This window comes from Amblyraja radiata, chromosome 9 (genome assembly GCF_010909765.2).
Source record: "Amblyraja radiata isolate CabotCenter1 chromosome 9, sAmbRad1.1.pri, whole genome shotgun sequence".
NCBI classification, from domain to species: Eukaryota; Metazoa; Chordata; class Chondrichthyes; order Rajiformes; family Rajidae; genus Amblyraja; species Amblyraja radiata.
In genome coordinates, this window is record NC_045964.1 from 52,376,544 (window position 1) to 52,399,016 (window position 22,473).

Below are 22,473 nucleotides of genomic sequence, written 5' to 3' on the forward strand. Positions count from 1 at the left end.
TCATGGAAACATCCTCTCCACATCCACTCCACCCAGGCCTTTCACTAATCGGTACATTTCAATGAAGTGGCCCCTCATCCTTTTAAATGCATTGATATATTGTGTTCAGCTCAGTGACATGGTAGGTTCAATCCAAACCAATTAATGGTCTAAGGTGGCTGAAACCAATCTGGAAAACAGATAGGGATTATTTCTTTTCTATATTTATTGGGCACTGTCCTGGCCCTCGAAATGTTTGATGCCAGAATTACTAGAACATCATGTTATTGGAGACTTAATAAAGGTCAGCTCGCAGGCACTTTGATAGCCACACAACTGCTTTGTTCCCTCTGGTATGGTGCTCAGTCATCCACCTAACTCACGAGGAAAATCAAAGGCTGCCCGCAACTATCCAAAAGCAAAGATCTTCTGTTTTGTTCTGGAACCTTCTATGTTAGCACGCACATTTCTATGGAAAATGCATTTTCAACTACAACAAGGTGCTCAAGCAGCTCATTTAAAAAATGTTTGCTTTGTCTCTTTCCTGTTTCAAACTAACTGCTCTGAAGGCTGGTTGCCAAGTATCCTTTATTTTTCTTTGGTCCTTCCATGATATTAGGTTACCATGTTTCCCAGTGGGAGTTCCCTTTACATGTTTATGAAGGAAGGGTGCCCAACTGCCTGTAATATTCAGCCCATACTCACAGCTGGTGCTTGCCTGACATTGAACCTGTAGAACTGGGTTCCCAGCATGGCAGCCAGACTCATCAATCATTCCCAAAATGGCACCGCCACTAGTGAAAATGGTCAGCCGCCTCCTTCATCTGCCACCTTTTGAGTATCCTACAATTCTGCCCTAGGAGTGGGGTATCTTGAAAGTGAGAACAGGAACTTATGTGTCATTACTGCGTCATCTCCATTTCATCGGCCCTCCAAACTGGGAGCTGTTGGGCAGAGGTTTGGTTTTCTACCTCCAAATTATTGTACCACCCGCAGTAACATGCCAGGCTGTTCAGTTGCCTCAAGTAACCCTTGCAGAGAGATGTTTAGTAGGTGTCAGAGAGAAGGTGAACAATCATGTCAGGATGGCCGAGTGGTCTAAGGCGCCAAACTTCTTGCTCTCTATAACATCTTAGGATACACCTGGTCAGAGAGTGGGATTTATCCACCATTATGCATTCATGCATGTGAATGGTCTGGGACGACCACATTTAAATACTTTGTACACTATATATATTGGAATATCGCTCACTTGGATTGTGCATAACTGCATTGAGAGAGACACTTGTTTAGGAACGTGGCCATTTCTAAATGAGTGTCTCCCTCATTGCAGTTATGGTCAAATTCTACCTAAGAAGCTTTTTTTTGACAATGAGACAAAAGTCCACTGCCAGCCACATCCTCTTAGCTCCTTCCCATGCTCTCAGTCCCACTGCCCATTTAAGAGAATATCAACAATGCAAGGCACAAGGAAATGATCTCCACTGCAGGTTCTAAACCTTTCACTAATTCCTCCGCGGGAAAAATAAGTGGAATTTACTCTTCACGTGCCAGCTGTGAACAGGTTTTTAAAAATCCCAGTTACCTTTCCACCGCACAAGATGTTTTCTAAACAGAAGACTGGGCCACGGAGCTAGCAAGGGTTTACAGAACACAGTTTGGGAGAATGGATCCCCTTGGGCCCAAAACGTTGACAATGAAGCAATCTAAATGACTATGATTAGTCCGAACCTGTGAAAATGCTGTTATAATCTGATAATGAACGCACCTAATTCCTCTCATTGACAAGGCCCTTGATTGAACACAATGGACAGTTCACTGGACTGCAGAAGTCTCCCACAAACTGATGATCAATCCCACTCTTTTACAGAAAGCAATTTGATGATGAGCGGCCCTATTATTAGCACGGCTTCAATGACTTATGTGACAGTAGAGCCTTGTTTATCAGTGTCAAAGAGGAATCTCCTACGTCTTTCAGGACAGTTGAAGCTTTGCAAAGCTAGCAATTTTCTCATAAACCCCATTTTAAATTGCAGTCTTCACAGGCAACTGCTGCCAGCCCCTAATGAAATGTAGAGCTTAATTATAACAAAATAGTGCTGCTGGGTTAGAGAGAAAAGAATTTCAGGGCAATTCTTTAATACATTTTTATTATTTCTTTTAAACCACTTGAACTGCGTAGTTATATTTGATATAACTTTGTCAGGAATTAGGGTGTCTTCTCAAACTTGTATGCGGATTGTTTTAACAGATTCAATTTTAAAACTAGGTTAGATTGGTGATCTGTTCAGACAGTGAGATTTCACGTTTGACCATATATTGAATACCTGTAAGCCTGGAATGGTAGCGGGAGTTGAAAGATTTCACATTGGATACAAGCAATTTGAAGAATAAATCGACCTTTGAAATAAGGCAAGCAAATTAAGTCTGTGCAGGAACAGGTTGCCTTCGTATCTTCTGTTCCTATCGAACCCATTTCTTTACCGAACTGCTGTGCAGATTTAAAGAACAATGCGACATTGTTCTCAGGATTTAGTAGAACAGGGTTTGATTTTTGCAGGAAACATTGAAGAACCCGGTCACATTTTTGCCTTTTCCCACCAACCTGATTCAAATAAATATACTTTTATTTTATTTTTTTGAAATCTAAAACAAAGTGCAATTGCACTCATTTATAAAAATAAGTATTTTTAGTTAGCATGTTATTCCCAGTAATTGGTTGTGATTAAAGGGCCTGTCCCACGAGCATGCGACTGCATGCGGCAAGCGTGACCAAACCGGAAGCGGGGGCCGCGCGGAGGTCGAGTGATCCCGTACGAGTTGACGTGAAGTTTAGAGCGAAGTCCGTACGCCGTCAAGACGCTGCATACGGCGTCGAGGCGGTGCGTACGGCCTCAATGCGGCTGCGGGGCCGGCAGGCCATTGCCGCGCAGAATTTTTTAACAGTGTCAGTTTTTCGGAGCCCCGCGCGATGTCGGGACCAACTCCATACAGCTCCGGCGATCGAAGTGGGACCGGCCCCGCAAGGCCGTACGGCTCAAGCGACCACGTTAGGTCGCGCTTGCCGCATGCAGTTGCATGCTCGTGGGACAGGCCCTAATTGTGCTATTACAGCTTAGTGGTGCATCTCTTCTCTCAGATGCTGGGTGTTTTGGATGGCTGACACTATGTGTATGAACAGAAGGAGACAAACAATGGCTGAGAGATATTGCCACCTCCAGTCCCCCTCCACCCAAGCACCCAATGGTGGTGGGTGCTCTGGGGATGGAATGGCCTGATGCTTGATGGGTTGGACTTTGGAACAGTGAGCAGAATGCCACCGAGGCTTCTTGCTGAAACTACCAGAACCCCCTTCTGGTGGGGGTTGAGGGGGCTCACGAGTGTGGGTCTCAGCTGGAATTGCTCAATGGAGCCCTGCCACAGGACCCTCCACAGGAGCCGGTCCCACAAGACCTGAGCCATCTGTCAGAAATGCTCTCAGTGCTGTTCCATGCAATACAGAAGAGTTTCCTATCGGGGTTGCTCCTGCACATTCACCACCTCACTGTCATTTGCTCTCTGGACATGTGCTGGTGGTCTTGGTGGTGTGCGCTGCCATCTGGCAACAACGTGTGTCCTCAGTGGAGGCCCTTTTATGTGAGGTCCTCCACTTCAGGGTACAATGAGATAATCCATATGTGCAGCCAGATAATGTAGGAAAGGTCCAAAATGAATACTTCTGATCTGTATTGCAGTGGTAAAGAAAGCATGTGGCATGCCCTGACTTCAAAGCTCAGGGCATGGAGTATAAATGTTGAGGCATTAAATTGCAACTTTGCAAAACTCTGGTTAGACCGCACTTGGTGTATTGCGTGGTGCTCTGGTCACCGCACTATAGGATGGATGTGGTTGCAATGGAGAGACAGGGGCGGAGATTCATCAAGATCTTGCTTAGATTGGTGGACTTTTGTTACAGGGATAAATTGGACAGGCTAGGTTTATTTTCTCTGCAGCAAAGGAAATCTGAGTGGTGACACAATAGTGGTATATGAAATTATAAGAAGCATAGATATGGTGGATGGTCAGTATATGACAGCGGTCTAAAAACAATCGTGAGGTCTAAAAACAAGAGGCCATAGGTTTAAGGTGAGAGGAAGAAATTTTAACGAGGATTTATGGGGAAAGTCTTTTTACCCAGAGAGTGGTTTACATTTTGAATGCACTGCCAGAGGAGATGGTGGAATCAAACACAATCACAGCATTTTAGAGATATTCAAACAGGCCCTTAAACAGGCTAGGCACAATATATTCCCCATATATGGACTTTATATGGGATTGTGCAGGTGGGGCTGCAAGATCACATGGATGTGGTGTGCTGAAGGGCCTGTTTCCCTGCTGTATGACTTCACAACTCAACGATTCCATTAGCAGTCCTGGAAAAGATTGCAAAATCATCCTGCCACAAAGAAAGTTGCTAAACAAGCCAGGACTCATATCTGCTATTGTAAATTAGAAATGTACACTTTACATTATCATTGACTTCTGCAAGCTTTAACTTTGGCCATTATTATGTACTTTCACTTTCTGTCAAGTAAAACAACAGAACAAATTGAATCCGATGTAGAGGCACAAAAGACTGTAGATACTGAAATCTATCAAAAAAGGAGAGCAGCTGTAGGAACTCAATCAGTCAGGCAGCATCTGTGGAGGGAGATGGATAGTTGTGGTTTTGGTTCGAGACTTATCTGTGCTAAAGGATTAGAGTGGATCTAACTAATGGAGGAGTGGGCCAAGTTTCAGTTTAGTTTATTGTCACATGTACTGAGGTACAGTGAAAAGCTTTTGTTGTGTGCTAACCAGTCAGCAGAAAGACAATACATGTTTACAATCGATCCATTTTGTCAGTGTATAGATACACGATAAGGGAATAATGTTTAGTGCATGGTAAAGCCAGCAAAGTCCAATCAAGGATAGTCTGAGGGTCCTCAAAGAGGTAGATAGTAGTTCAGCACTGCTCTCTGGTTGTGGTAGGGTGAATCAGTTGCCTAATAACAGCTGGGAACTGTCCCTGAATCTGGTGGTGTGCGTTTTCATGCTGCTATACCTTTTGCCTGATGGGAGATGGGGGAAGAGGGAGTGACCAGGGTACGACTCATCCTTGATTATGCTGCTGGCCTTGCCGAGGCAGCGTGAGGTATAAAGGGAGTCAATAGAAGGAAGGTTGGTTTGTGTGATGGTCTGGGCTGCTCCATGATTCGCTGCTCTTCTCTTGGGATAACATTTTACATAAAATATGATCGGCAGGATGTTTTCAACAAAACTTGCAACCCAGCAGATGGAGTTTGGAGAAAGCAGATTTACCGGAAAACAGATGAAAATACTTCACATCAAAAATGCTCAGCCTATTGAATGCCACGCAGTTTTGATTTTCTATCTGTGTTTTTTTCTTTGCTGCAAAATGAATGAATGGATGAATACGTTTATTCAGATTCAATCTTTATTGTCATTGTGCAGTGTACAGTACAGAGACAACGAAATGCAGTTAGCATCTCCCCCAGAAGAGCAAACATAGAATAATGAGCAATAAATCTATATACGTACATACAGTAGTAGTAGTGCAATTATTCTGGGGGAAGGAGTGTCCTGTGGGGGGGGGGGGGTGACTGGCAATCACCGAGGTGCAGAGTTAAGTAATGTAACATCCGCAGGGAAGAAGCTGTTCCTGGACCTACTGGTCCGGCAACGGAGAGACCTGTAGCGCCTCCCGGATGGGATGAGGGTAAACAGTCTGTGGCTGGGGTGAGAGCAGTCCTTGACGATGCTGCGCACCCTTTTAGACATCGCTTGCTTTGGACAGACTCAATGGAGGGGAGTGAGGAACCGGTGATGCGTTGGGCAATTTTCACCACCCTCTGCAGTGCTTTCCGGTCGGAGACAGAGCAGTTGCCATACCATACTGTGATACAGTTGGTAAGGATGCTCTCGATGGTGCAGCGGTAGAAGTTCACCAGAATCTGAGGAGACAGATGGACCTTCTTTGGCCAAGAATTCACATACAAGAAATTTGCCTTGGTGCTCTGCCCACAAAATAGCGTTTACATCGTAAGAAAATAGTGCAAAGTCTGGATAGAGTGGATGTGGAGAGGATGTTTCCACTAGTGGGAGAGTCTAGGACCAGAGGCCATAGCCTCAGAGTAAAAGGACTTACCCTTAGAATGGAGATGACGAGGAATTTATTTAGTCAGACAAAGGTGAATCTGTGGAATTCATTGCCACAATCGGCTGTGGAGGCCAGGTCAATGGATACTTTTAAGGCAGGGATTGATAATTCTTGTTTAGTATGCATGTCAGGGGTTATGCTGAGAAGGCAGGAGAATGGGCTTGAGAGGGGAAGATAGATGAGCCATGATTGAATGGCGGACTAGACTTGATCGGCCAAATGGGCTAATTTGGCTTCTGTAACTTATGAAGGTATAAACTTATGAAGATACATTTAGTTTAACTCGGCTACTGTAACAATATTATTTTTCCTAATTGTAGAAGAAAAGGTTGATATAGTACCTGTACAGTAAAAGTCCCAATAACCTTAAAGAATAAATCAAGGTCTAAACGTTACATCTCACCTAAAGCACTGCTTGGACTGGATGTGACATTGACAATTGTCATCATGAAGTCCTTTCTTTAGCTCTCTAATTGTAGAAACAATCTACAGCTTCCCTTCAGCTATCAATATAGTAGTAGTTCGAATTTATTTTTATTTATTTATTATTATTTTTATTTTTATTTTTATTTATTAGAAGAACAGTAAGTTGCAGTAGTACAAGCCACATATATCTTATTTCATTTTTTAAGCTTTAAGGAAAGATAGAAATAAAGGAAGTAAATAAAGTGAGAGAGTCTTGTTAGTGTGAAAGAGTGATCAAAAAGAAAAACCCATTAAACAAAGAATTAGGGAAAAAAGTTACGAAATAGGCCATAGAAAAGAAAGAAAGAAAAAGAAGTTCGAATTTCTTGTGGAAGAAAATATTCTTTCTTTATCACAGGCCAGCTGGAATATTTTATTAACACTAAAATGGGGAACCGTGTATCCATTTTTGTTACCGATTTCCCCAGATTTATTGCACTTTGGGTGATGCCATCTACAATCTGCCATGTTACTCACATGTGTGCCTGAAGTGTGCTATGGATGTAGTTATACACGACTGTGTATTGTTTGTGAAAGAGGGAGGGAGAGAGAGAAGGGAATGCCCATGCACATGTGTACAAACCCACACCCGGAAATTCAATCAAATAATGCTGTTTTATTTCCAACATTAAGTAATTGAATGTCAATTTCCACTAGAGTGTAAACTTCAATGATCAGAGAGAAATGTGTTACAGACATGTTGCTACAGCCCAGAAATTCATCTGGGCATTTCTGGACTTGGGCCATTGTTGCATTTGCCATATAGTTTTGTATATCATAGCTCTGAGGGATATAATCAAGTCAAGTCCATTTTATTTCTATAGCACATTTAAAAACAACTCTCGTTGACCAAAGTGCTTTACATTAGTGCAGGTACTTAGGCACGGAAATTGCTATCAAAACTTGGGGGGGACCGCGGGGACACAATTTCTTGACGGCCACGCGTGCATGCGCGCACACACACACACACACGCACGCACGCACGCACGCACGCACGCACGCACGCACACTCACTCACTCACTCACTCACTCACACACACACACACGCACGCGAGGCTTCAGCCGTGGGCCCTGTAGAGGCCCACATAATAAACTTAAGCGAGAGAGGTAGCGGAGCGAGCACTTGGTGCTGGTGCTCGGTCTGTTCAGCAGCAAGGGTGAGATCAACATCAGACAAGGCGCTAGTGGGGAGAAAAAGACATACATATATACATAGAGCCCTCCCTCAGAGGACCTCAAGAAAGGCTTGAGAGTAGAAATAAGTTTTAAGTCTAGACTTAAAAGAGTTGATGGAGGGGGCAGTTCTGATGGGAAGAGGGATGCTGTTCCATAGTCTAGGAGCTACAATTGCAAAGCATGGTCGCCCCTGAGCTTATGCCTAGACCGCGGGATGGTCAGTAACCCCAAGTCAGCCGATCTGAGGGACCTGGAAGTGGTATGGTGGGTAAGCAGATTTTTGATGTAGGTGGGGGCGAGCCCGTTAAGGGCTTTGTAAACAAAAAGAAGGAGCTTGAAATTGATTCAAAACCGCACTGGGAGCCAGTGGAGACAGGCCAGAATCGGGGTGATGTGGTCCTTTTTTCGGGTGCCTGTCAGAAGTCTCGCTGCGGCGTTTTGGACCAATTGCAGGCGGGACAGGGATGATTGGCTGATGCCAGTGTAAAGGGAGTTGCAGTAGTCAAGGCGGGAGGAGATCAATGAGTGGATGATCTTTTCAAGGTCATCAAATCGGAGGAAAGGTTTTATTTTTGCTATCGTTCGAAGCTGGAAGAAGCTAACTTTTACCAGGCATTGACTTGTTTGTCAAATTTCAATGCGGAGTCAAATATTACGCCAAGGTTTTTGATGTGAGGTTTGAGTAATGGGGTAAGGCTACCAAGGCTGCCTGCTATCGTTATGATAGATTCCGGGGCCGAGTAGGATGACCTCAGACTTACTCTCGTTTAGTTGGCAAAATCAGTCCCTGTGTTTGTTTTACAGCACTGTGGGAGAATGTGGCTTGTCGTTCTGGAGGTGTCAGTGGTTAGGGTCTGGTGGGATAGCCTGGTCATCCAAGTGCTGTGTTAATCTGGGAGGTCTATCAGGTTAGTCCATAATTACTATCGTATTACTATTATCTACCTCGTTGGAGAACCAATTATCTACCTATTGGAGATAATTATCTACCTCATTGGATTTTCCTGGACTTTATCTTGCACAAAACGACATTCACATTATCATGTATCTGTAAACTGTGGATGGCTCGATCGTACTCCTGATTAATTTTGCTGAATGGATGCTTCATTGTCACCTTCCCCTCAGCTAACAATGATCCATTCTACATTTCTTTGATCATTGTCTGCTTTGATCTGTCGTTTTCATACCATACCCTTCCACATATCTCTAGTCTCCCTCTCCCTTGACTCTCAGTCTGAAGAATGGTCTCGAGCCGAAACACCACCCATTCCTTCTCTCCGGAGATGTTGCCTGTTCCTCTGAGCTACTCCAGCATGTTGTGTCTATCTTCGATGTAAACCAGTTCCTTCCTACATGGGTTTGTAGTCCATTTGGCTTGGTAAAATTGTAAATTGTAAATTGCCCCCAGTGTGTGTAGGATAGTGGTATTGTGCTGGTCCGTGCTGTATCTCTAAACTAAACTAAACTAAGCTCTTGGCGGTGGTGGAATAGCAACTGACAAAAGGAAAGTCTGGCAAATAGGAACCAAGTTGGAGATAATCAGGGGCTTGCTGGGAGGCATGTCAAGGTAGCCTGGAGAAGAGGCTGGGTGTTGAAACACCGGTGGTGAGTTGAGGGTTGGTGTTGGAGTGGCGGCCAGCTTGTCTGAGAGATGGTGAGCCAGATGTGGGTTCTTGCCTGCAACCTAAACCATTCATGGGGGCAGTCAACTCATAGTCAGAGAGGTCTTATGGCATGCTGAGCCACCCTTCCACAACAGATGGCTAGCTTGCCCTCAGCAGATTACCTGGTGCCATGCTGGTGCTCTTCATGACTTGCATCTTACTGAGTGTATAGCAAATGACTTCTGGATGACATTCATTTGTAGAAGAGAGGGTGCTTCCCAGATTGTTTCCCAGTGAAGATCAGGGAGGAGAGAGATCTCCCAATGACTTGCCATCCTCCTGAGCAATTTCCTCTTCTCCCTCTTTCCTCAGTTGCTTCAACTATTCTTCTAGGCAGATTCCCACCTTCTCTACTCCTTATTTCTTCATGTCTCCTCTTCCACTTCAGCTCTTTACTTCCTCCTCCACCTTTCTGTCTCCTCTCCACCTCCTCCCAATCTGCTCTTCCATCTTCGCCACTCTCCTCCATATGATTCTTCTTGCCAAATTAGCATTTTCTCATCCCCTACCTCTATTCTTTCTTCTTTCTCTACATTCCTCATTTCACTCTGCTCCTCCTGTTCCTAAAACTCTTCCCATTCCTGCATGCACTCCTCCATCTCTTGCTCCACCTTTTCTTCTTCTCTGCTTTCTCCAGCTTTGGCCTCTTCCTCCTCTTCCATCTCCTATTTTTCTCTTCTTTATCCTCTCCTCCTCTTTCTTTCTTCACCTTTCCCTGCTCTTTTTTTCCTCTTTTTCTATTTTCCCCTCCATCCTCTTTCTCCTCTTTCCTCTCCTCCCTTCGTCTATGCTGCTAGTTCACTTCTCAAAGACTTATCGAGTCTTGCAGCATGGAATCAGGCTCTTCGGTCCAACTTGCTCACACCGGCCAACATGTCCCATCCACACATCCCACCTGCATGCAATTGGCCCATATTCCACTGAACCTGTCCTATCCACGTATCGGTCTAAATGTATCTTAAATGCTTTGATAGTACCTATCTCAACTACCTCCTCTGGCAGCTCGTTCCATACCCCTACCTTCTTTTGTGTGGAAAAGTTACCCCTCAGATTCCTATTAAATCATTCCCACTTCACCTTAAACCTATGTCCTATGGTTCTTCATTCCCCTACTCTGGGCAAGGGACTCTGTTCGTCTACCCGATCTATTCCTCACATGATTTTGTACACTTTTCTCTCCTCTTTCTTCTGCTATTTGTCATCCTACCAAGCCACCCATAACGGCAATAAAACTAATAAGAAACCATCCAGCAAGTTATTTTTCTCAGCCTCAAGAGTTATGTCTTCACAGCTTGTAAATAGTGAGAAAATGTTGTGGTTAACCAGGAGCCACAGATGATAACTCGGCAACAATTCTGTCTGGTTTAAACATTTTTTTTAGCTCAATTTACTTTAGAGATACAGTGTGGATACAGGCCCATTCGGCCCACTGAGTCCACGCTGACCAGTGATCAAAGCACACTTAATTGTCCTACACACTAGGGACAATTTGCCATTTTACCAAACCAATGGTAAAATCGTACATCGTAGGAGTGTGGTAGTTAAATGGAGCTCCTGGAGAAAACCCACGCAGGTTATGGGGAGAACGTACAAACTCCAGACAGACAGCACCCATAGTCAGCATTGAACAGTGGCCTCTGGGCTGTGCTATCGTGCCGCCATTATTGGAGCAAAAATACTGCAAGTGCAGGAAATAGCAAATCACAAATCACAGATCAGGCAGCATCAATGAGGAATGAAACAGTCAATGTTTCTGATGATCAACTCTTCCACCAGAACTAGAAATGTAAAGGGACGAGTATGTTAAGTTGCAGAGATTGCAGAGAGGCCGAGGGGCAGAGAGAACAAAGGAAGTGTATGTTAGTCAAAAGTTGATAAGGTATCAACAATTTAAAAAAACTGGCCATTTAAACAATAAACCAATAGAAAACCCTTATGATGGAGGCACAGCTGGAATGAGCTTTGAGCAAGAATTTGCATGAGCAAATTTGTAAATCTGTATAAATATATGTTACGATGATCTAATATTCTAAGTTCTTGAGAATGGAATAATTGTCTCTTTTCAGTGTTGCAATTTGCTGCATTTTTAGGCTTTTCTGCAATAATAATATTATACATTTCACTTCATACCTGTAATATTTCCTTTGTTTCAGAGTAAGTTTGCAGTAATATGTGTGAAGGCAACCTTAAATAACTTGAATTTCTGAAACATCCTTTACTTCTGGTCTCTTGAGGTAAACAACTGGTGTGTCAAGTCAACATTGTCATATGCAAGAGTACACTGGGGTACGGGTGCAATGAAAAACTTGCTTGAAACAGCATCATGGGCACATGGACTCAGTGGACAAACAATAACATAAATTAAACCTGAAGTACGCATACATTCTGCAAGAAAGTGAAAAGAAAAAGACGGTGCAAAAAAAACCCGACGCATTAGGTTTTAAAAGACAATTAGAAGAGAAGTGCACGGTAATGGAACAGTTGGTCCGTGATATTCTGTTGCTGAGGTAGGATTATGGGCCTGTCCCACTTAGGAAACCTGAACTGGAAACCTCTGGAGACCTTGTGCCCCACCCAAGGTTTCCGTGAGGTTCCCGGAGGTTCCCGGAGGTTTTGGTCACTCTCCCTAATGGTGGAAAGTGGTTTCCGCGTAGTCTAATGAAGGGTTTCGGCCCGAAACGTCACCCATTTCCTTTCGCTCCATAGATGCTGCTGCACCCGCTGAGTTTCTCCAGCATTTTTGTGTACCTCCGCGTAGTCAAGGCTTCTTCTATGTTCCTGCGATTATTTAAAAAAAAAATAAAGCCTCGACTAAAAATAGGTTGCCGTTTGGTCGAAGCCAGTGGAGTGGGGTCGCTATTTACTTACAGGCAGTCGAAGGCAATCTCCTTCGCTGACCGGCCATTTTGATTGGCTCATTGGAGTTTTCAACAAAGATCCTATAGGATCTTTGGTTTTCGGGACCGAGAAGATCCTCTGGAAGGTAAAATGCCCGCTAACTTTATTAAACTTCTTAAAACTGCCTCCACTCCTTCTTCCCCCCACTTCTCTCCCCTCCTCTCTCCCCTCCTCTCTCCCCTTCTCTCCCCTTCTCTCCCCTTCTCACCCCTTCTCCCCCCTTCTCTCCCCACTTCTCTCTCCCCTTCTCTCTCCCCTACTCTGTCCTTCTCTCCCTCCCTCCCGCGCTCTCGAAAGGACTTACCATGCTCTGTGGCAGCCGTTTACCTTCCTCTTCATCGCGCAGACAGCGCTCCTCCGCTGTCCCTGGCCCCCACCTTCGCGATGTGTTTGCGTGTGCGTGTGAGGTCGGTAGCAAAGATGCTGTAGGATCTTTGGTCAGTAGATGCAGCTCACGCTTCGGTCGAGGCTTTCCAGGCGAGTGACCAAAACCTCTCATGGAAACCTTGGGTGGGGTTTCCTAAGTGGGACAGGGGCATAAGGCTTCTGTTTTATATCAGCAAAATGAGTGCATGACTCCGATGGTGGGGTTTCTTAATGATGGGTGCGTCTTCTTGAAGCAGTGCCTCATGTAGACGCTGTCAATAGTGTGGGGGGCAGTGCTCGTGATGAACTAAGTCCACCACCCTCACGCTGCCTTGGCAAGGCCAGCAGCATAATCAAGGACGAGTTGCACCCTGTCCACTCCCTCTTCTCCCCTCTCCCATCAGGCGAAATGGTTAGAAGTGTGAAAATGCACGCCTCCGCTTTCAGGGACATTTTCTTCCCAGCTGTTATCAAGCAACTGAACTATCCAACGACAACTAGCGAGTAGTCTTGAACTACTCTCTACCTCATTGGTGACCCTCGGATTATCTTTGATTGGACTTTACTGGCTCTACCTTGCACTAAACGTTACATTATTCCCTTCATCATATATCTGTATTATACTGTGAATAGCTCAATTGTAATCATGTCTTCATTGTCTTTCTGTCTAACTGGTTTGTACGCAACAAAAGCTTTTCACAGGACCTCAAAGCACGTGACAATAAACATAACTCAGAACTCACTCTCTGCAGTTTCTTGAGTTCCAGTGCATTGGAATTGGCATTTCCGGCCATGATACAACCAATCAGGATACTTTCTACAGTGCACCTGTGGAAGTTTGTTCGAGTATTCAGTGACGTGCCGAATCTCCCTAAACGTCTGAGAAAGTAAAGGCACTGACTCTGCTTCATGTTTACATCTTTGTGCTGGATCCAGGTCAAAACATCCGAGATGTTAACCCTCAGGAATTTGAAACGGCTCACTCTCTCCACCATTGACCACCAATGAAAACTGCATGTAGTCACCCGACTTGCCCTCTCTAAAGTCAACATTTAGTTCTTTGGTTTTGTTGATGTCGAGAGTGATGTTATATTTGTTGCATCATCCAACAAGGAGCTCTATATCTCTCCTGAATGCTGACTCATCACCACCTGTGATTCGGATAATGTCTGGTTGAGGTGATATCTAAAGTCACCTAAATTGCAGCTGCCTGGGACAAAGCCCATTTTAGCCCTTTTTAGCCCTTCCAACGTTCTCATTCCTTAAAGCCTGAGAAAGAAAAATCCTGTTGGTGGAAAATGCTAAGAATTTTAGTGAGATGCAGATTTTGACTCCTTTTGACAGTGTGGCATTGAAAGTCTTCTGCTTAATCACTGGTTTGTGCCAAGGTATCTGAAGTCTGCAATATTCCAATTAACCTAATTTCTGGAATTCTCTTCTTGGTCCACTTTCCATCTCTGCTGCTCTTTCTTCCTTTAAGATACTTATTCATAGTCATACTGCATGGAAATAGGCCCTTTGGCCCAACCTGTCCATACCGACCAACATGCCCCGTCTACACTAGACCCACCTTCCTGTGGTTGGCTCATCTATCTATCTATACTATTAATAAAAGTCTCATCTTGACCACTTCCTGTCTACATTGTAAATACATTTTAGAAAAATTGCTATCCTGTATGCCACGATTTTTTCGCCATCTTACTCACTGTCCTCCTCTCCTCCAAGTGTCCCAAGGTTTTTTCCGATCGGTGAAATAATTAAAAAGTTATGAATGTTTAAAAAATCATGAGATCAGCCGATTGCTCTTATCGCCTGTCATTCACAATGATGAAGGTAATGCCCCTTCTGGGGGACCAGGAGAATAAAGCCCCGGAGGCGAGATGTGCATCAGTCACCCTGGAAGACCGTGAGTGAGAGTTGAGTCCAGAACTGTGAGTCTACGCCGTGAGTGAACTGAACTGTGAGTCAGCATTGTGAGTGAACCGAATTGTTAGTCTGCACTGTGCTTGTGTGGAGAGTGTCCATTAAAGCTGGACACTCTCCATTATGTGTGGAGAGTGTCCAGCTTTAAGTGTGGAGAGAGTGACCAGCTTTAAGTTTCTGGGCACTCACATTTCAGAGGACCTCACATGGTCCACCAACACCGCTGCGCTGGTCAAGAAGGCACAGCAACGACTGTTCTTCCTGAGGACATTAAAAAAGACTGGTCTGCCCCAACTAGCTGCTGACAACGTTTTACCGCTGCACCACAGAGAGCATATTAACGTATGGCATCTCTGTGTGGTATCTCAGCTGCACGGAGGCAGAGAGGAGAGCTCTTCAGCGCATCGTCCACAGAGCGCAGAGGATTATTGGGACAGAGCTACCAGCCTTGGTGGGCATCTACCACACACGGTGCCTCAGGAAGGCCGTCAGCATCCATAAAGACTCATCACACCCCTGTAACGGTCTGTTCGAACTACTACCCTCCGGCAGACGTTACAAGACCTTCTACACCTGAACCTCCAGACTCAGAAACAGCTTTATTCCAAGAGCTATAGCGGCTCTGAACCGGCCCTGCTGAGTGCCCCCCACCCCCCCTGGACTGTCTTGCTCGGATGGTCACGACACACAGCTTATTTATTTATTTTACTTTTCTTTTTCATCGGTTGGAGCTGCATACTAAATCTCGTTGCACTGACGTGCAATGACAATAAAAGATATTATTATTATTGAACTGAATTGTTAGTCTTCACTGTGCTTGAACTGAATTGTTAGTCTGCACTGTGCTAAGTCCAAAGGTTGCGCTCATTCTGGAAGTCCCGCTCACTCCGGAAGTCCTGCTCAGTGGAGATGCCGCGCTCAGCCGTGTGAGCAGATTCAAGAGAGTTTTACTGTCACATATATGTTGTGTGTGTGTGTGTGTGAATGTGAGTGTGTGAGTGTGTGAGGGAGTGTGTGAGGGAGTGTGTGAGGGAGAGTGTGAGGGAGTGTGTGTGAGTGTGGGTGATGGAGGGTGTGTTTGTGTGTGTGTGAGCCCACCAGCCGTGAGTCAACTGCCAGCCCACCAGCCATGAGTCAACTGCCAGCCCACCAGCCATGAGTGAGTCAACTGCCAGCCCACCAGCCGTGAGTGTGTCAACTGCCAGCCCACCAGCCGTGTGAGTCAACTGCCAGCCCACCAGCCGTGAGTGAGCCAACTGCCAGATCACAAGCCATGAGTGAGTCAACTGCCAGTCCACCAGCCATGAGTGACTGAGCTGCCAGCCCACCAGGCCTGAGTGACTGAGCTGCCAGCCCACCAGGCCTGAGTGACTGAGATGCCAGCCCACCAGGCCTGAGTGACTGAGCTGCCAGCCCACCAGGCCTGAGTGACTGAGCTGCCAGCCCACCAGGCCTGAGTGACTGAGATGCCAGTCCACCAGGCCTGACTGATCTGCCAGCCCACCATGCCTGAGTTTCTGAGCTGCCAACCCACCAGGCCTGAGTGACTGAGCTGCCAGTCCACCAGCCATGAGTGACTGAGCTGCCAGCCCACCAGGCCTGAGTGACTGAGATGCCAGCCCACCAGGCCTGAGTGACTGAGCTGCCAGCCCACCAGGCCTGAGTGACTGAGCTGCCAGCCCACCAGGCCTGAGTGACTGAGCTGCCAGCCCAAGAATCCATTCGGCCCACAATGTCCATACTAGCCTTCTGGAAACCAGTCCCTTCGGCCCACAACACCCATACTAGCACTCCAGAAAGCCGTCCCCTACTGGCCACCATTATTAGAATTGGAGAGTTGGAATATTGCGTTGGGGGACCAGCCCTCCCGTGTGATGCTGGGACCCAACGGGCCCCACTTAGTCTAGAATTCCTCTAAATCTATCCTATCCATGTACCTGGCTAAATGTTTCTTAAACGTTGCGATTGGAGTAGCTACATTTGATAGTACCTGCATATAGTACTTGTTAAAATTGATCTTCCTGATCAGCCTTCAGTTAATCTGTGAAAAATGCCTGTTATCTGGGAAGGCCTGAAATTCTATTTGATAACATTCCTATTGGGACCATTCATTGTTGCAGAGGTTGGGGCTATTTCTTTATAAATCACCATTGCCTGGCTCTTAATTGCCACGTAGTGATCTGTGTTGGAAAGTGTATAGTTGCTGTACATGCCTATTGTGTGAGTTAATGAGGATTGACTCTGATGCATCCTTGACAGCCTTATCCTATCTAAAAACAATTCAAGTGTAGCCTTAAAAGGAGATCACTGGTGTGTTGCTGGTACCTGTGAAGTGATGAAGTTCAATATGAGTCACCACTTACAAGAAAGGCGAGGGGAATCTGTAAGGGGAAAACAGTCTTGTCTCGCACAAGAGATTCTTTGTTAAAATATGTCCTGATACACTTCATTTTCTGAACTATGAGGTCTCTGAACGCATTTATCTGATCAGTACTTATCTCTCTCATTAGCCTTACCTATTTGTTAAGATCATATTTCCAATAAATTGGATTGCATAGAACATGCCTTGAGGTGAAGAGCCCAGGTATGTGGACCCCCTGAGAGTCTAAAAAAATATCTGGATCTCCCACACTGCATGAGCACAAGGCCCTTACTTATTTTGCTGCCTGATTCCTGTCACCCTCCCCCCATCCCATGCTCCACTCCCGTCTCTCTCGCTCTCTCCCTCTCTCCCTCTCTCCCTCTCTCCCTCTCTCCCTCTCTCCCTCTCTCCTTCTCTCTCGCTCTCTCGCTCTCTCACTCTGAGGCCTGCTGTAATATTGTTTCATGGACACTAGCACTTACTAGCTTTTAGTAACTTACCCAAGCAATGGTTAGCTATCTGGGAGCCTGGATATGCTACATTTATTGCCTCCCATTGCTGAATTTACCTTGACTTCCTCCTCTAACAAACTATGGCCAAACTTTAATGCTGATGTTCTTCAGTAAATTAAGTGTAACACATGTCAATTTTCTAAATTTGGAATGAAAAACAATGCCATGTTATTAATCCTCCCACCTGTAAGTCTCCATTCACTGGTGCGTATCTGAATTGAGTGACGTGCCTCCTGTATCACCATATCTAATGAGGGAAAGTGTTGAAAATCAATTCACGTTAAATCATTTCACATGAATACATTTATTTACAAAGCATATGGTTTTCCTATAAAACTTTCTCCCTCTGGCGCTTTAACGCTTGAATGCATGCAGTTGTTGCGGCCCATCTGCTGGGAAAAGCCTGCCCAGTGGCTAGCTGGGGAGGGGCTGGTGATTGACACGGTTAAAGAGTTTGGAGGCACAGGAAGCTGAATGTGGGGGAGTGGATATTTTCCAAAGCCTTTCAGTGTTCAATAAACCTGTGATGTGCATGAACTGTGCACTTCAGATTATGAATGTAAGGCGATACAGTCCTCCCACAGGGAAGGAGGCAACACTGTTATGGTAACTGTTTAGAAAAGCCAAAGCGTAACCCATGGCGATAGCTTCTGTGTGACATCATCCTGATTGCTGAAAAGGATGGTGGTGAGTGGAAATGGGAGCTCATGTTTCCATGCTTGCCAGAACAGAATTGAAACCAGTGGACTTACATTGTCCACCAGTGATCCACACTCGTTTGTTTCCCGTTTGCAAATAACTCACCAGAGGGCAGATGGGTGATGGCGTGTCAATTGTCAGTTCCACGCTGCAGCGTCTGACCTGGGGGGAAAGGTTGTGGACCGTGGGGCTGGTGGAAGTTAGATTGGTGTCTGCAAGGTTGACCATGTTTCACTTTGAGTTTGTGGGACCTCGCCTCTTCCTGTGGGAATATTTTGATGCTTGGAAGCGGGCTCACGATCTGTCACCTTGCAAATGTTCCTGGCCTGTGAACTTCCCCTTAAAGCAAGGGTTCGATGAGCACATCCAGTGGATGGAGGTCCTGCAGACCTTTTGAGAGGTCCTGCAGACATTCTGGGATGTCAGGACTTTCATATGAAGAAAGACTGGATAGACTCGGCTTGTACTCGCTAGAATTTAGAAGATTGAGGGGGGATCTTATAGAAACTTACAAAATTCTTAAGGGGTTGGACAGGCTAGATGCAGGAAGATTATTCCCGATGTTGGGGAAGTCCAGAACAAGGGGTCACAGTTTAAGGATAAGGGGGAAATCTTTTAGGACCGAGATGAGAAAAACATTTTTCACACAGAGAGTGGTGAATCTCTGGAATTCTCTGCCACAGAAGGTAGTTGAGGCCAGTTCATTGGATATATTTAAGAAGGAGTTAGATGTGGCCCTTGTGGCTAAAGGGATCAGGGTGTATGGAGAGAAGGCAGGTACAGGATACTGAGTTGGATGATCAGCCATGATCACATGGAATGGCGGTGCAGGCTCGAAGGGCCGAATGGCCTACTCCTGCACCTAATTTCTATGTTTCTATGTTTGTTATGTAGTTACACTGTCAAGGCTCTTGCAGATCTTTTGGGACCCGATTGTTTTCTTTGTGGATCAAGTCCGGGTGAATGCCAGGGAATACCTAACATGAAAAGATGGATGAGAAATTCATAGGAAATTAAAGTAGACAACACACGCATTGTGAGGCAGAAGGGTGCACCATTAACTCACACCCTTCCTCTTGATCATATTGCAGTCAGCCTGCCAACATTGTGCTGCCTGCTCATTTTAGTGCTTCCACTGTGTGGGTTCCGACTAGCCTCGTGACTCAGATCTGTGGGCTAACCACGGCCATTCAATATCAAACTGCGGCTTCTTGTTGTGGTTCATATGAAGGGGCACAGAAGGCCAGTGCAGTTTGAGGGTAGTGTGACTGATGCCCACCTGAGCAATATACTGGGAATCGTCTCACACAGCAGGTGCTAACACAGTATGGGAATAAATTCATATTTGGTTCATGAATTCATAATTAAATTCATATTTAACCGGGCTTATATGAGGCATGTATGCAGGCAGATCTTCTGAGCTGCAAGGTACACAAAAATGCTGGAGAAACTCAGCGGGTGCTGCAGCTGAAACGTTGCCTATTTCCTTCGCTCCATAGATGCTGCTGCACCCGCTGAGTTTCTCCAGCATTTTTGTGTACCTTCGATTTTCCAGCATCTGCAGTTCCTTCTTAAACATCTTCTGAGCTGCAAGGTTGCTTACATTCTGTGGATCTCCTCAGTTGCTCTGTGTGGGAAGGAACTGCAAATGCTGGATTACACCAAAGATAGACACAAAATGCTGGAGTAGCTCAGCAGGACGGGCAGCATCACTGGAGAGAGGGAATGGGTGACGTTTCGGGTCTGAAGAAGAGTCTTAAACTGAAACGTCACCCGTTCCTTCTCTTCCGAGACGCTGCCTGTCCAGCTGAGTTACTCCTCAGTTGCTCTGCCTGCCCGCCTCTGTCAAGGGGGAGTAGGATGACTGTGCTTCTTTCTCTGTAGAGTCTCAGTAACGCTCCACCAGAATGCAGCGGGGCATTTCTGAACCACAAGACGTTGCTTATGTCTTTGACCACATTTGGACAGGAACCAGGTGTGCAATAGTTAAGACCCAGGGTTAATTTTCACAGGCGATGTGGTCCCTGTCCTGCTCTGGGGTTGCAGTTGGAAGATTTCAGTCACCACCTCTCAAGCTATGTCCCTTGTGGAATTAGAGGGAGGGATATTACTCCCTTTGAACCCCAAGCCATCGGAATCTTTCCTCCAGCTTGCTCTTCCAACAGCTGGTTTTACTCTGTGTGGTCTCACTTCATTCTACCAGTCAGGTTCAATTCCTGAAAGGAACTTGTTTCACAGCAAGCTTCTAAATCACCAATAAAACGACTTTAGGACACCCAGACCTTTCCATGTAGATTATTAAAACTTTTAGCCAAGTACAGTAAAACTCTGAAACAACGACGCCAGGAACCAACAAAAATCCAGCAACTTACTTGAAAGCAATTCATGATTCCTTTAAATAAAACATCAGAATGTACAAACTCCTGATGAGGAGTTCTTTCATTCCATTTAATGCCATGTGGAATTAAGACTGGCGTATGGAATTTTGGAATCGCAGTGTTGGGAAGGGGAAAATTAATCACAAAATATAAGAACATGGGAGACCTTGATGGTGTGAGCAGGAAGGACTTATTTCTCTGAGAAGGGATATCTCGCACTGATAGGACAGGTTTGGAGGAATATGGACCAAATGCGGGCAGATAGGACTATTGTAGCTGGGACATGTTGGGCGGTGTGGGCAAGATGGGCCAAAGGGCCTGTTTCCATGCTGTATCAATCTATGACTCTAAGCGGCATTGGTTAAAGACTGGTAATAAGTAAAACATTAGTGAGGGTTTCAGCAACAATTTTTTCACCTGAAGGTTGGTGAGGGGATCTGGAGCTCACAGCCTGATAGGATGTCATAGTCATAGAGTCGGATAGCATGGTAACAGGCCCTTTGGCCCATCATATCCATGTTGACCATCAGGTACCCGTATAGCTACTTTGGTCTTTAGCTACTGTGCCTTGGAAATGATTCTTAGATGCGGTTGGGGTTGCAACTCTCATGAGCACTTGCTCTGTTATGAGGCTGCAGAACTGGGAAATGGGCTTATATAGACTCTAGACTTTAGACAAGAGATACAGCGTGGAAACAGGCCCTTCAGCCCACCGAGTCTGCGCCGACCACCAATCACCCCCGTATACCAGCGCTATCCTGCCCACTAGGGCAATTTACAATTTTACCGAAGCCAATTAACCTACAAAGCTGTATGCCTGGAGTCAGGGAGTAATCCAGAGCACACAAAGAAACTCAGACTGTCACAGGGAGAATGTACAAACTCCACCAAGATAGCACCCGTAGTCAGGATCGAACCTGGGTCTCTGGTGCTGCAAGGCAACAACACTACCACTGCGCCACTGTGCCGCTCTTTTTGATAAGGTACTCTTTTTTGGTTGGTATGGACACAATGGACCATTGGCCTCCTATTTTGCATCCCATCAATTTGCATGAATCTGATGTGAACTGACTTACTTTCCCATCACCGTGATCTACGCGGCATTGTCAGCTTTATTGCCATCTTCATGTCCACCTTCACGGACACAGGCCGCGCCTCCGGATCGAGGATGACTCGCTGCCTGACTTTGTGAGTTCTGAGGTGGCTAACGAGACCAGTGTGGAAACCACTGACTTTTCCCCAGACTGGGCAGATGGTGGCTGGCAGGATGGACAGATGGTTAATTAGGTCAGTAATACATCCCTCTTACACTTCTCACAGAGTTCCCTTGATGCATCACCTCAAGGTTCACAAGTTCATAAGTTCATATGTCATATGAGCAGAATTAGACCATTCAGCCCATCGAGTCTACTCTTCCATTCAGTCATGGCTGATCTATCATTAACTTTCAACCCATTCTCCTGCCTTATCCCCATAATGTTTGACACCCTTACTGATGTTGGCCTTCATAACAAGAGGATTTTAGTATAGGAGTAAAGGGGTTCTTCTGCAGTTGTACAGGGCTCTAGTGAGACCACATCTGGAGTATTGTGTACAGTTTTGGTCTCCTAATTTGAGGAAGGACATCCTTGTGAATGAGGCAGTGCTGCGTAGGTTCACGAGATTGATTCCTGGGATGGCGGGACTGTCATATGACGAAAGATTGAAAAGACTAGGCTTGTATTCACTGGAGTTTAGAAGGATGAGGGGGATTCTTATAGAAACATATAAAATTATAAAAGGACTGGACAAGCTAGATGCAGGAAAAATGTTCCCAATGTTGGGCGAGTCCAGAACCAGGGGCCACAGTCTT

The 22,473-nt window shown here is 45.5% G+C and overlaps 1 long non-coding RNA gene across 3 annotated transcripts in view; it reads left to right on the forward strand.

Annotated features, from left to right (window-relative positions):
• LOC116977106 overlaps positions 1 to 22,473 on the forward strand; it is a 40,203-nt gene that overhangs the window by 13,923 nt on the left and 3,807 nt on the right. For all 3 annotated transcript variants that reach the window (XR_004413119.1, XR_004413118.1, XR_004413117.1), the window contains one exon: positions 8,624 to 8,727. This is a non-coding gene — a long non-coding RNA (uncharacterized LOC116977106). The remainder of the gene's footprint in view (positions 1 to 8,623; positions 8,728 to 22,473) is intronic.